A 16,145-nucleotide genomic window follows, 5' to 3' on the forward strand; every position below is an offset into this window, starting at 1 on the left:
GTTATTTCACTAATTGTGTAGCCAATAACATTTTTGTCAACTTCACGATTAGTCAATGAGGGAAAGTGCTCAGTCCCAGCTCACGCCAGATCCAAGAGCTACCTTCACTGTGGCTCTGCAGTTTAATCTGCTGCCTGCCCACCTGGTTCTTACTACATTTAAACTGCAGAGCCTCGGCAGGGGTAGGTCCCAGACCCGGTAGAAGCTGGCACTGAGCCACGCTTGCTCAGTCCCAGCTCGTGCCAGGTCCAGCAGCCCCTGTCTGTGGGGTATCTCAGCAGGGAACTGGGACCCCTCACAGACAGGGACTTGAGCCTGCCTCAGGCAAAGGCTGCTTCACGCACCCCCCATATCCTCATGCTATTAGAAGCAGCAGTGAGGGGGCAGGTGGTGCTGTGGAGACAGTGCTGGGGGGAGCTGGCTTTTAAGCCAGCTCCCCCCAGCACTCGTTCCTGTTCCCCTCCACCCCCACTGCCTCTGATACAGAGATAGCAAGGTAGGGGAATGTGAGTAGTCTACTCAACTACCTGATGACTACCCGCTTGCATCCCTAGTGAAGAGTCAAGTATTGAAGAGCCCTTTGTTATTTGCATTGCCTCTCTATGTCTAGAAGATTTCTGTGTTAGGCAGTTCAGGAATGGGATAGCTTTCCTAAGCCCTGAAAGAAGGTCCTCTCCAGAGCTTGGGTGGAAGAGTAATGCATGCGATATGTCACTTAGAAGGTAAATTGAATTAAAGAGACTAGCTAGTTTCAAATCAGAGTTTGACACATCTCCTTATAAAGTTGTCATGGTTACCAATCGTGACGTCGGTATCTATACTGTGAAGGGTCTGACTGACACATAATGTAACTATAGTAGCATACAGATATTAAGGCTTTGTATTGCCATGTTGGAACAATTATAGCTATATTTTTTATTTTAGCAGTGGTTTGGGAATAGTGAAGGTTCCATTTTTCTTAATTCAAATTTTATGTCACAGCTAGACTCCTGGGTATATAGTGCCCTTCGATAAGAGGATAGTTATGATTCCTGTTCATGATGATTTAGTAAAAGCTACCTGTAGGAAATGTCAATTGCTAGACAAGCATGGGAATAAGCTTTAATTATTGTTTTACAAGTGCAAAGACCATTGCAGAGGTTACTTGGGTTGGTGGGGAAAATCTTGATCAAATGATTAAGGAGGTTATACAGATAAAAGAGAGAGCAAGAAAGTTTGCATGCACCAAAGCCTAGTATGGAGTAAATTAGTGTATGTAGACTAGGAGTGTTAAATATCAGTTAATTGAATAGTCGATTAACCTCTTGAATTCTTATCGATTACTCAACTATTCTGTAGTCGCTGGGGCTGGCAGCCAGTGCACTCCGGCCCACTCCCGAGGAGCTCTGCCACTCTGTGCTGCTGCCTCTGTATCAGAGGCAGCAGCATGGGGTGCCAGGTGGGAGCTGGTCTGCAAGGGGAGCCAGTTTAAAAACCAACTCCCCTCGTGGACAGTCTGCCTGTCACCCATGCTGCTGCTTCTGCCTATGATTCTTGGAGTATTATGTGGGGTTTTGGAACTAATATCTCATTACAGAGCATGGTGATTTCTTTGAGTAAATAGTATGCTCCCCAGTATGTGTTAAATGGACCAGATCCTTTTTTTTTTTTAATAAGTATCTGGCGATGGAAAGCAATATTTAAATAACAAATCAGAAGACCATTAATCATTTAAATAAGTTGGCAAAAAGAACTGAGATCTTCCACAGTGGTTACCACATGTTTTACTGTTTTCATGATTTAACCTAACACTGGCAGTAGACATCTTGGTGAAAAGCAACATTAATTTCCAGAGTACTAATATTGAAGTCCAGTTTAATTGCAGATCAGAGTTTATCTTGCTTTCATACTAGCTTAGCACTCAAATCACTAATTAATCATTTACTAATTTAAATTGCTTTTTAGTTTCCATTTTGAAGTTCATATTAAAATGGGGAAAATGAGTTCTGAATCCCAAAGATTGTAGTCTGATATGTTAGTATTAGTAAATTGTGCTTCACGTAAGTGGCTCAGAAATGCCAAAGATACATGAAAAAGTTTTTTAATTTTTTTAATTAATATTTTGGGGCAGATTCTGTGTTCATCCACAGCACAGCACATCACAGGAATAGAGTAGGGGCCAAAGGTGGCTTTAAGTCCCCTGTTGTGTCTCCCCAACTTTGCAATCTAAGGGTAGGTCTACACTTCAGAGTTTTGTCAGTAAAACGGCCATTTTTCCAACAAAACTTGAGGAACATCCACACTTCAGTTGTGTTGTTCTGCAAGAAAATCGAAAAAACAGAGGGTTTTTTCTGGCATTGGTCAATCCTCATTTTATGAGGAAGAAGCGTTTTTGTGAAAGAGCTCTTTCGCAAAATGGCGTGTGTAGACAGGGACGAGGGAGTTCTTTCGGAAGAAGAGTAAGGAGGTAAAAGCACAGGTGCCCTGGTAGCCATTCTGTTCATAGCAATCAAAGCTTACATGCGAGAGAGCGTCCATTCAGTCTGGACGCTCTCTTTTGAAAAAGTAGATCGCTTTTTCAATTCACTTTTGCAGTATGGATGCTCTCTTTTGGAAGAAGTTTTTCCAGAAAGAAGCCTGTAGTCTAGACGTAGCCTAAGTGGCCTGTTTGGCCCCCAGTGTAAATTAGGGAAGTGTGAAGATGTAATGCTCCAACTTATGCTCAACTGGAACAGCCCAGAATAACTATGCTCTCTTTTCACAGATTCATAGGGTTGGAAGAGACTTCAGGAAGTCATTGAATCCAACCTCTCCTCCCCTCCCCTTTTTTTAAACTAAATTTCACAGCAGATTTTATTGGCAAAATAATCTGAAATCTCTTTGGACTAGATGTTATAAAAAGCACCAAGAGGCACCCAGAAAGCATAATATTACTTACAGTACTTTGGAAAAACAACGAATAGTCTAGCAGCATCTTGAAGATTAACAAAACATGTAGATGGTATCATGAGCTTTAGAAATGGGTTGGACCCACGAAAACTCATGATACCATCTACATGTTTTGTTAGTCTTTAAGGTGCTGCTAGACTATTCATTGTTTTTTTTAAGTTTTTCCAGTTACAGACTAACTCAGCTACCCTAGTTCTTTGGAACTTCCTATAAATTCTGTGCATGAGTGAGCCTCAGCTCATTGTTAGTGTAGCAGACTGTACCGTAGGTGGGATGTGTGTCTTCAAGAGTACAGTGCTATTATTTAGAAAGCACCCAATTTAATGTTGCTTTTCCACAAATAATTTGTTCTGCCTTGACTTGCTCTCTTTAGTCCAGTTTAACAGGACTGGCCCATCTCCTTTATATGCCTTTCCTCTCTTCTTTCGTAAATCAGTGGCCTTTTCCTACCTTAATATACTTCCCAACATACTGCTTCCATTAGATATGATTGCTATAAATCCTTTCCAATAGGTTTGCTCAACCAGGCCACAAGTATTTTGGGGGATGGTTTCAGCAGTTATAATGACCTCTGTACATCATCGGAATGATGTAAAGAAGCTGCAATGATTTTTTTTTCTTTTGTGCATTTTAGATGTGGGAAAGATGCTTCTTAGCATGTGGCCTTTTCAGAACATTGTGCTTAGCAAAAATTGATGCATTTTTTTTTACACTTTCCTACCAGATTAGTGTTATGTGCCTGGTGGACTCTGCCATATGTAATTCCTCAGGCTCCCACCATCAGCGGTGGGTGAAGCTGCTGTTTGGGGAGGCAAGCTCCCCAGCTCACCTCTTCTTCCTGTGGCTCTGCCCATATTGCGTCCCTACTCTGCCCCCACTCTACCCAGCCCCTATTTTCTCCCCACTGTTTCCCTCTTCCCTTCCCTCCCATTTCTTGCTCACCCCCTTCCAGCCAAATCCCTGTACCCAAATGAAGCAAATGATATTTGAAAAAAAAATCTACATTTTCTTTCTAAAGAAATGGAGCATGTTTTCCACTTCATGCCAGATGGTGGAGACTGGACCTGCAGAAGGTACCTATTTAAAAGCATTACGTTTGGAAATAAAAAATGTCAGTCACAGGTTTTATGATATGCCCTGAAGTTTGTCAGAGATTTATGTGCAAAAACGTTGGAGTAAGGGCGAGCCAGTTATCCTACTGAATACAACATTAATTATTATGGAATATGTGATGCAGCTCTTCTCTGTTTTATATTTTCTTAATCAGTGTTTCTAAGCTGATTTTATATTTTGAGTGTACTCTTAAGCCTTCATAAAGTAATCATTCCAAATGACTACATATTTGACTGACTGAAACGAAGACATTTAAAATAATTGGTCACAGATTTAGTGTGTTCATAAAAATATTAATTGCTTTTAGAAAAAGGGAATCATAGAACACCAGAGCTGGAAGGGACCTCGAGAGGTCATCGAGTCCAGTCCTCTGCCCTCACGGTAGGACCAAGCACTGTCTAGACCATCCCAGATGTCTGTCTAACCTGCTCTTAAATATCTCCAGAGATGGAGATTCCACACCCTTCCTAGGCAACTTATTTCAGTGTTTAACCACCCTGACAGTTAGGAAGTTTTTCCTGATGTCCAGCCTTTAAGGAACACTAATTTACTTTGTGTAATCTCCGTAACAATAGACCCATTTAAGAAATTTCACCAACTTTAAGGGTTAAGCTGAATACTCTGATAGCTCATCTAAATATTCATGCAAGGATGTTTTAGAGATACTATTTTTATAATCAGAGCAAATTTTAAACTAAGGTCCTATAGATTAACATGTTCTGAGCAAATATTACAGTAATGCACAACTGTTTATCAGCAAATTCAGAAACTAACAATACATGTGTGTGTTCGCAAATGCCTATTAAATGGCTTCATTACCACCTGTATGACTTTTTAGCAAAATATATAGTCTGCTAATAGATCTGGCAAGCTTAGAAGGCTTTTTCTCTTTTAAGTTACTGGATGGAAGATTCACCAGTAAGCAGCCAGCTGTGAGAGCTTGTAAGAAGGGTCAAAATAGGGATAGGAAGGGGCAGTATGTGTTGAATGCTGTCACAAATTGTGTTTCCATAGTTTTCAGGGCATATGCTATAGTACTGTATGCTAATATGGAGTTTGCCAAAAGTTAAACTGACCGCTACCACATTACTATTACTTGATATCAGTGGTAATTTTTTTCTCTTGATGTACATGGTTGAAAATACTAAAGGCATTTGACAAATCCTTGACTGTTTTTGTCATACTTCAAAGGACAACTATAATTCTTTAAAATGTCATGGTTTGAAAAATCAGTGAGCGGTTTTTTTTCTTGTACCTTGATGCTTCCAGTATTCATGGCTTTTGGATACCTGGTCACAACATAAAAAAGTAAAGTTAAAAGAAGAAAAACTTACAAGTGCAGTATTCAAAACCATTTTCTAGATAATCTTTTAAAACACTTTCTGTAGCAATACCAATATTTGGTGTAAACACTAATTTAAATGTTATACTCTGTACAGATGTCTTGTGTTGTCATTTCATTTTGTTTTGGCTTACTGCTACTTTTGTTATATCAAAAGAACATCTATGTTTTATTAACATCACTGAAACCTAAGGAAAGAATATTAAGGATTGTTCTACTAGAACATAAATATAATTTTAAAAAGTATTTTTATGCACTACTAGCTTTTTTGTTATATCTGTTCACATTTAATTTAAATATTCTTTTAAACCACATAGATTGTGATGGTTTGTCATTAGATACTATGACCTTTTTGTGTTCCCCTTTCAGGTAATAATACGAGGTTACTCAATATAACCAATGCAGATCAGGAACTGTTCTTTCAGACCCTTTAAAATGTCCTTTAAATGTTGCCCACTTCTCACTCATTTGTATTATTCTTTATTTAGAAGCAGGACATTTTTCAAAGCAGCCCCCCCCTTCTCTTGTTTTATTGGACATGCATTTTTTGTCATTGTTGGGGGATTAATAGCTGTATTTCAAAATATCCATTAAAGTGACTGTTTAATTGAGCAATGTGATGCAACATTATAGCATTCCACAGGTTAACAGGCCAATGTCTGAATAACTTCAGTATCTGAAAAATGCTATAATTGCTTTGAAATGTTGTGCCTCAAGTGTGTGATTGCTATTATGAAATGGAATTTGTACATAAAAGGAAAAAATAGATTGTGCCTGTCTAGCAACTTGAGCACATAGGGCTTGGTCTTCCATTAACTTTAACAAGTACTTGTCCTTCCTTCTACAAGTAATCCCATTGATGATCCATTTCAGAGAGACTAGTACTGTGGGTAAACACAACAGGGCTACAGGATCAAACTCTTATTGCTCAGTTTTCCTGTATATGAGATATGCTAGTAACTCCTAGCATTTGCGTACCCTAGAGTTTTAAACTTTGCTTACAGAAGAAAGGTTTCAAATTTTGGGATGATTCTTTCTTTCTTTTTTGATTTGGAATGCAATTTGTAGTCTTTTAAAAATAATACCTGTAGGTTTCATATAATTTTTTATTTACTTTAATTTCCTTAAAATTAATAAAGAATTTAGGAGAAACCCTAGGATCCTGCAATATTTAGTGTCAGCCACATTTAGTGTTGTTCTTGATTTCCGCTTCAGCTGATTCCCAGAATCACTCTCTTTTGAAGTATTTGCTGAGGGAACAGCAGAGAGAAATTGGTGGGTTTTTTTAAAAAAAAAAAGAAATATACTTTAGCTCGGCTTTGTTCTACTTACAGCTGGTGGATTTGAAAGTGTATTAACCCTCTACCCCCAGTTCCTATCTGCTAGCGCAGCTGTTGTGGGTACTTCAAAGGCACTGGACACCACTGAGAAGACCACAGTCTTTCCTGCCTTTGAAATAGTTGCAGTGTCCATGGTCAGGTTTCAAGACACCTTCACCACAGGAAAAAAGCTTCTTTTTTAACTAGAATTAAATAATATTTAACTAGCTATTAATTTTCTTTGTTAAAAGCACCTCCAGTGTGAGCCACCAGTACTTGAAAGCAGATATGCACAAACTTTGTAAGAGAAAGGGCCACGTAGCTAACTTGCCAGAAAACCGGCCCCAGCAGCCCGCCCCACACGTGGCTGGGAGCAGGAGCCCTGCATCCCCCACCCAGATCCTGCTTAGTTGGTTAACTTGTTAAACATTAGGTTAACCTAATATTTAACCAGTTAGCTGATTAATTGGGATTTTACATCCATACCATTTTCGTCCCACTGTTCCTCAAAATAAGTCTTCACAAGTGCAGAGGCCTTGTGCTGCACACCCTTGTGCACAGGGTGACTGTCACTCATACTTTATATAGAGCAGAGTTTCGCAGCTGTGCTGCTTGGACCTCTCTGATAGCCCATTAAAAACTCTTGCTGGTGATAGAAATGTAGCCGTGTTAGTCTGGTGTAGCTGAAACAAAATTTTGTTCTTGCTGGTGGTTCTTGGAGGACCCACATTTTTAGTCCCCACTTCTTTTTTTTCCAGTTGTTAAATTTCAATACTGGACAATTGTGAATAAGTTAGATACTTTTACGTGTTGATCTAAGCAATTGTTTAATTATTGTAGTTGCCTGCTGGGTGTTATGTAATTTATTTCATGGCCTTTTTTCTCCCCCATTCACAATCTTTTGTAAAATGTGAATCATACTATGTAAAAGTTTTGAGAACTGTTGCCATAGTGAAATGGATTCGTTTTAGGGAAATGAATCAGAGGCATCGGCGTGGAGAGAGGGGTGCAGGTGGGAGCCTGTGCTCCCATGGAGCTGCCTCCTCCACCCTGCATGGGTAAATGTATGCCCACTGAAAATTTCATGTTTACCAAAATAAACACATTTTAACATCCCTAATTCATTTGCACATTTATGGACGTGGCTAATTTGAACACCATCTTTTTGTTTAACTGAGCTGGAACCGTTGTATAATAGTAAAAGTTTCACACTCGCATAGTAAAGTGGAAAACAAGGAAAAGTATTGCCTGTTTGCTAAAGAATCTCTTCATATTTCAGGAAATCCTTTCATGCTACTTTTGAAGTCGGTTTCCAACTTCTGTAGAAGTTTTGAAGGAATAATTACAATTGTTCTTTTGTTCCATTTAGTCAAACAGGAAAGAAACAGGACATCTTGATGAAAGCTTTGCTATATAATTATTTGTTGTGTATTTGTGTATGCACGTGCATGTATGTGTACACATATATCATGTTCAAGACAACATCTATAAAAGAATTCTGCCAGCCCATGAATGTTCCTTATTTTAGAATGTGTAGCAATGTGTAAGGAGTTGGTTGAGTTTAAAAAATTGAGTGCGTTGTCTCACTAAAAGGCGTGATATTAGCTTCCCTAAATTAGAGAAATAAGAGAAAAGGATGCAGAGAAGTGCTGAATCAGTTAGTAAAAAGCTTTTTTTAAAGTGTCAGTGCATATGTAACAGGTTGTGACTCACCAGCGCAACGTCTCATGCTGCTCTGTCTAGGAATTAGCTCTTCTAGCCCTGGAGAGTCCTCTGTTGGACATTGTTTTGGTCTTTGTTACCTGTCTTCTGCTCCTTCTCGGGCCTTGGGCCCCTTCCAGCCCACAGTGTGCCTTTCCTCATGGTATTGTGCCACAGATCTGCCACTTGACTCTGAAGTCATCCCCTCTCAGGGAATCCCAATTCCCTATATCCACCTTCCCTCAGTGAACCACTGCCAGTCATCATCTAGCCACTGCCTCAGGGACAAACTGCATTGTGAAATGGATGCTCATCATTGGCAAGGGGACGTGGACCTGTTGCTTTCTGCCCTGGCTGCCTCCCTGCAGTCCTAGCACTCCTCATGCCCCTGTACCAGGCCTGCAGCCTGAGACTTGGGTCAAGCCAGAGCTCCCCCGGTCTGCCTGCCTCTCCCAGCACTGCTCAGGTCCCTTCTCTAGTTAATTAGGCAACCAGGTCCCTCTCCTACTCCACAGTTGGAGCAAAAGTTTGTGTCTGAATTTAGCAGTCCCTATTAATGCTGACCCAGCTGTGCCCTAATTGGCTGCTATCTGCCTTGGCTGTTTGCTCCATGGTCCCAGCCCTCTCCCAGGGCTGGGTTTAACTCTTATCTCGCTTGGAGCGAGATAACTGCCCTGCTACAGCAGTTATGATACAGTATTATGATACAGTCTTTAATTACATGGTCACATACTGTTTGTTTCCACAGGAACCCTGCTACAGGATGGACAGTGGTAATTTAATGAGCAGCTGTTCAATACTTTCTTTTCTCCTGACTCTTCAATGTGTGACCCCAAGGCCTTATTTACTACAGATTATTGAGACCCAACTCTGAAGATAGAATTCTTAATTTCCTTATTGGCTTTTGTGTGGTACTCATCACTACGGTGTCTGGATGCTTCAGAAACATTAATGTAGCTTCACAGCAGGCTTGTGAAGTTGCTGAAGTCACAAGAGATTAGTCAAATGTGTCTGCTAATGCTGGAAGTCCAGTTTGAGATGAGTAGCACCAGATTTTTTGGAGTACTTCACATTAGATAGCACTTGAAAAATCGCTCTGGATTACTTTAGTTACAGCTACAAGCAGAAGCAATGGAACCTGCCAAAATGAAGCGTGGGGTGCGGGGGGAGGGAGCAAAGACTCCCTACCCCCTCTGTGGCCCTGCCCCTTCTGCCCGGGGCCCTGCCCCAGCCAAGCCAAAAGTCGAGTCATGGATTCTTGAGGTGCCTGGGGTAGAGGGACTGAGAGTAGCCCCAGCCCATGTCCTTGCTCTGTAGCTCTCCCTGGGTCAGATGGGAGGGTCCATGGTTCACCACAGTTGCTTGTGCAGCTCTTAGCAGACCTGGCTCTGGCCAGGGGGTAGGTCTTTCAGCTGAGGCCCAGCCATGGTAAGAGCCTCATGGCCAGATGGCTGTGAAGAGTAGCAGATACACTCTCCATCTGCCTCGATGGGGTGAGGGTGTATCCCAGGCAGTGTGTTAAAAGTAAAAAACAGACATGAACACTTTTGGAAAAATTTAATTGTAGAGGGATGGGCTTGAAGAAGAGTAAATGGGGTGAAGACCCAGGGGTGACCATCAGTTTACATTATTTACCTGCTATTCCTCTGGCAACTTGTGCAGGAAGAGGTATGTGCTCAAGAAATTCTGAAAAATAAAAGTCAGAGCTATTTATAATTTAATTTAAATTATATGTAATTAAGGCTATTAAATTTATGAACACCTCCTCCACACACATACTCTATTACCAAAAGTTTCTCTTAGTATAAATGATCTGGAAAAAAGGGTAAACAGTGGGGTGGCAAAATTTGCAAATGATACTAAACTGCTCAAGATAGTCAAGTTCACGGCAGACTGTGAAGACCTTCAAAAGGATCTTGCAAAACTGGGTAACTAAGCAACAGAATGGTAGATAAAATTCAATTTTGATAAATGCAAAAAAAATGCATATTGGAAAACATAATCCCAACTATATCTATAAAAAAGATGGGGTCTGAGTTAGCTGTTACTACTCGAGAGAGATCTTGGAGCCACTATGGATAGTTTTCTGAAAACATCCACTCAGTGTGCAGTGGCAGTCAAAAAAACAAAGATTATGTTGGGAATTATTTAAAAAGGGATAGAGAATATGATAGAGAATATCTTATTGCCTCTGTATAAATCCATGCTATGCTCACATCTTGAATACTGCATACAGATGTGATCACCTCATCTCAAAAAAGAGATCTTAGCATTGGAAGAAGTTCAGAAAAGGACAAGAAAAATGATTAGAAATTTAGAACTGCTGCCATATGAAGAGATTAAAAAGATTGGGACTTTTCAGATCAGAAAAGAGGACACTAAAGGTGTGTGTACACTGCACTGGTATTTCAAGATAACTAGCACTAGCGTTATTTCGAAGTAACAATGCAAGCGTCTACATGGCCACTCCGTTATTTCAAAATCATTTCGAAATAATGAACAGCTTATTCTGAAATCTGTAATCCTCATTCTATGAGAATTAATGCCTATTCTGAAATAGCTATTTCAAAATAAGGCATGCGTAGACGCTCTACTGCTGCTATTTCGAAATAGCCCCTCACCAGGGCCATTCTAAGTTATTGCTCTCCAGTGCCTCGTGGGCCTCTAAATCGAGATAGCACGTCTACATTAGGGAACCCTGCCTGAGACTAATTTTGAGGCTTCTCTGCAGTGTAGATGTGCTATTTTGAAATAAGCTGTTTCGGAATAACTATTCTGGAATATCTTATTTTGAAATAAGCATGCAGTGTAGACGTACCCTCAGGGGAGGGTATGATGGAGGTCTATAAAATCATGACTGGTGTGCAGAAGTGAATAAGGAAAAGTTATTTACTTGTTCTCATAACAAAAACTAAGGGTCTTTGAAATATGCTATCCTCCAATCCAAGCACACTAATATTTTAATCATTGTGTGAACTGTATGTTATAACCCAAATGAAATGTAATGGTTACTAGTACAGTACATGCATAATATTTTTCCTGTTATATGGTGATGTTCTTTGGGGTTGTACTTGTGAGTGATGTTTGGTTATACAGGATGTCATCACTATGTAATCAGCTATGTTCCTTCCTCTTTATCTGTAGAATAAAGCATAGTTCAGTGTCTTACAGGAATTCAGTGAAAGAGTTAACAAAGGCTTTCAATTTTTTCTTGTCATCATCAATAAGCTGCATAAATTTGCAGTTAATAAATTCACGCAGGAAGCACAAACTTTCCCTTTTTAGCCATCCTTTACCAACATATGATTGATAGCTATCCAGATTATATTCAGGAATAGTTTCTTCAAGAATACATATCAGCTTAACACTTGGCCTCATAAGATAACTCAACTTTATAGAGAGGACTAATAGACATTAAATTAACATTATGCTAAGGAGTGAAGGGAGGGAATCTCTTTGTATTTGATCAATTTTTACATGAATATTAATAACTTAGTTGTGACGCTCCTCCTTGCCTTATGAGAATTGGCTTGTGAATATGAATATGCATAACTTGAAGATGCTTTATGCAAAACAGGTCATGTAACATATCACGGTTACAATTATAATCTGCTGGATCTGTATATCCTATTTTTATGCATGTGTCATTCTTGTATGTGAAATTAGAAATATGAAGTGTGAGTCTGTTCATAGTTTTCAGTCTGCTAATGAGAGCCATTACTAGTGCCCCAGAATCTAATGGCTTGGTGTTCAACTCAGTGACCTGTAAACAGCCTTCTTTATTCTATAAATTCAGAAGGTAGTTGGTCTAGAAAGACATGTGACCGTCTACAGTGGTTCTAAAATCCATTTGAACCTTCTATTTTTCTGTGGAAGGGCAGATGTAAAACAAAGGATTCCTGTCTTGGGGAAAAGTGTATTGAAGCAATGGGAAGCAATCCCCTTTTACCTTCAGCTGGGTTTTGAAACTTCCTAGCACATTCTAAGAGGAAACAAAGAACTTTGAAGGACTGTAGACCCAAATCAGAGTATAATACCAACTTTGGTTTGAAGCTTATGCCTGAAATAAAAACAGTTGATTAGAGTAAGAATTGGCTTGTAGTAAGTGTCTTAGGATGCGTCTACACTGCACCCTTTCCTCAAAATAAGCTACACAATTTGAGTGGGTTTGAGATAGAGGATGTATGTGGCCTCTTTGAACTCTCAACACAGCATAATATTGATACTAGAAGACTTACCTGGTGTTACCTGGATACTTGAGGGCAGGGGGCTGATGGTATGAGGGTGCAGAAGTCAGGGCATGGCATTGGTGATGTGGGGGGCATGGTAGGAGGCTGGGAGCGTGTGATAGTGAGGGTTGAGATGTGAGGAGGGGCTCTGCATGGGGGGGGGGCCTATCTGGTGTAGCTTTCTTTCCCCTTTCCCTAGCCAGTGGAACCTTTCCCCCTCCACTGTCTATCAAGGGCCTTCCCCTGTCTTCGGCATTGTAGCCAAGGTCTGGGGGGAACACTTGCAGCAAGGGGCAATCTGGTGGCAGGCAAGATGGCATAGTCCCAGCCCTGCTACCCACTCTGGTGGTGGTACAGCTGCCCCCACTGGCCACTTTGCATATAGCTCTCTCCTGTGGGCTCTCTGCCCCGAGTGGCCACTCTGAATATCGCATCCATCTCTCTGGGTCCCTCCCTTTCACGTCCCTCCTCTTTCTACCCCCTTCCTTTCCATGTTATGGAATCAGTCCCATTCCTGGCACTTCCCTTTTTTTTGGCACAACCAAACCTGGACCTTGCTCTAAGTTAGGATAAGAAGAAGCTGAATACCAAATTTGATGGACCTAGCTCTTACCGTTTAGTGGGAGTTCTTGAACAAGCAGACTCACAGACCAATAGACATTTCTAAAATATATAGATAATGTAACACAGGAAGAGACAAATTCAATACGCAGGGCCTGACCCATACATTGGGGAGGCTATCAAAGCAGGCAGGCAGATAAGTATATTGCTTATTTCATTAGGTTTTTTGTGAATAAAAATATGTGTCTTTAGCTATTAGAGAGGTAGAGTGAGCGAGATAATATCTTTTTTGGACTTCAATTGGTGAGAGAGACAGGCATCTGAGCAGGACTGAAAGAAGAGCTTAGTGTACCTCCAGTGCTTGTTTCATTCACCATCAGAAGTTGGGCAAATAAAACATATCACCTCACTCATTTTGTGTGTCTAATATCCTGGTACCAACATGGCTACAAGAACATCATATCTCTTTAGGTTTGCCATTTAGCAAGTTGTCTTCAGCAGCCTAAATGTGAAATGAAGGGGCAAATGGTTCTGCACTATGCTGTGGTCGACTGATGACCTTTATGAAATTTCATATACATACCCACACAGACTGTCAGAACATAAGGATGGACATACTGAGTCAAACCAAAGGTCCATCTATCCCATTATCCTGTCTTCCCTTTTTCCAAGTTCTCTTTTTTCCAAGTTGAAAAGTCAGTCTTAGTAATCTCTTCTTATATGGCAGCTGTTCCATACCCCTGTTAATTTTTGTTTCCCTTTTCTGAACTTTTTCCAATGCCAATATATTTTTTGTGATGAGATGACTACCATCTGTGTGCAGTATTCAAGATGTAGGTGTAGCATGGATTATAAAGAGGGAATGAGAGATTTTCTGTCTTATTATGTATTCCTTTCTGGATCATTCCCAACACAATCCTTCCTTTTTTGACTGCTGCTGCACTTTGAGGGTGTGTCTAGACTACAGGGTTTTGTTGACAAAAATGGATTTTTGGCGACAAAACAATACCTGCGTCTACACTGCCGCTGAGTTCTGTCGACATAATGTTGACAGAACTCAGCAGTTTTGTCGACAGCTGTAAACCTCATTCTACGAGGAATAACTCCTTTTGTCGATAGAATTCTGTCGACAGAAGGCGTTATTGCATCTACGCTGTCCTTTGTGTCTACACTGTCATGTTGACAAAGCGGCTTGCTTTGTCGACAGAACTGGATGTAGTCTAGACACTCTTTGTCGACAGAAGTTTTGTCGACAGTATCTGTTGACAAAGCCTCTGTCGACAAAAGCCTGTAGTCTAGACGTACTCTGAGTGAATGTTTTCAGAAAACTATCCACAATGGCTCCCAGAGCTCTCTCTTCAGTAGTAAACAGCTAACTTATCCCTATCATTTTATATGTGTAGTGAAATTATCTTTCCCAATACGCCTTTCTTTGCATTTATCAAAATTGAAGTTCATCTACCATCCTGTTGCTCAGTCACCCAGTTTTATGAGATCCTTTTGAAGGTCTCCGCAGTCTGCCATGAACTTAACTATCTTGAGAAATTTTGAATCATCTGCAAATTTTGCCATCTCACTGATGACCCTTTTCTCCAGATTATTTATGACTATCTTGAATGAGATTAATCCCTGTACAGGCCCCTGAAGGGGACACCACTAGTTACCATTTTCCATTCTGAAAACTGACCATTTATTTTTACCTTTTGTTTCCTATCTTTTAACCAGTTACCTATTCATGAAAAGACCTTCCCTCTTATCCTATGACATCTTAATTTACTTGAGAGCCTGAGGTGAGGGACCTTATCAAAGGCTGTCTGGAAATCTAAGTAACCTATACCTACTGGATCCCCCTTATCTACATGCTTGTTGAGCCCCTCATAGAGTTATAGTAGATTGGTGAAGCATGATTTGCCTTTATAAAAAACATGTTGACTCTTCTCCAACAAATTATGTTAATCTCCGTGTCTGACAATTCTGTTCTTTACTATAGTTTCAACCAATTTGTCCGGTACTGAAGTTAGACTTAGCAGACTGTAATTGCCTGGATCACCTCTGGAGCCCTATTTAAAAAACTGGTGTTGTATTAGCTATTCCCAAATTATTTGGTACAGAAGCTGATTTAAAGGATGTGTTACAAACCACACTTAGTAATTTTGTAATTGCATATTTGAATTCCTTCGGAACTCTTTGGTAAATGCCATCTAGTCCTGGTGTCTTATTACAGTTTAGTTTATCAATTTGTTCCAAAACCTCCTCTAATGACATGGCAGTCTAAAACAATTCCTCAGTTTTGTCACCTAAAAAGCATTACTTGTATTTGGGAATCTCCCTCACATCAGACTGATGCAAAACATTCATTTAGTTTCACTACAATGACCTTATTATCTTTGAGTGCTCTTTTAACATCTTGATAGTCCAGTGGCTCCAATCATGTAGCAGGCTTCCTGCTTCTGATGTACTTTAAAAAAATTGGTATTACTTTTTGAGGTTTTGGCTAGATGTTCTTAAATTTTTTTTGGTCTTATTAATTATATTTTACATAAAAATACGTTTTAAAAAGTGTAGAATCAAATTAAATAAAATTCTCCAAATGAACCAGTCTGAACCATAGAATCTTTGGCAAGATTTATGCTCCTCTCAATTTTCCTCACTAGGATTTCATTTCCATTTTTTAAATAATGCCTTTCTGTCTCTCAATGCTTCTTTTATTTTGTTGTTTAGTGACAGTGGCACTTTTCTGGTTCTCTTACTATGTTTTATAAAATAGGATACACAGTTAAGCCAAGCCTCTATTTTAGTGTCTGAAAAGTTTCCATTCCGCTTTCTCTCTTGTTGCTGTGCCTTTTTTCATTTCTGTTTAACTAACTTCCTTATTTATGTTTAGTCCCCCTTTCTGAAATGTAATGTTACAGTATTGGGCTGTGTAATGTTTTCCTCTCCACAGGGATGTTA

The 16,145-nt window shown here is 39.9% G+C and overlaps 1 protein-coding gene across 8 annotated transcripts in view; it reads left to right on the top strand.

Moving 5' to 3' along the window:
• Positions 1 to 16,145, top strand: part of CEP112 (centrosomal protein 112) — a 355,922-nt gene that overhangs the window by 198,384 nt on the left and 141,393 nt on the right. The window lies entirely within an intron of this gene.

The sequence above is a fragment of the Pelodiscus sinensis genome, chromosome 20 (genome assembly GCF_049634645.1).
Source record: "Pelodiscus sinensis isolate JC-2024 chromosome 20, ASM4963464v1, whole genome shotgun sequence".
Taxonomy (NCBI): Eukaryota; Metazoa; Chordata; order Testudines; family Trionychidae; genus Pelodiscus; species Pelodiscus sinensis.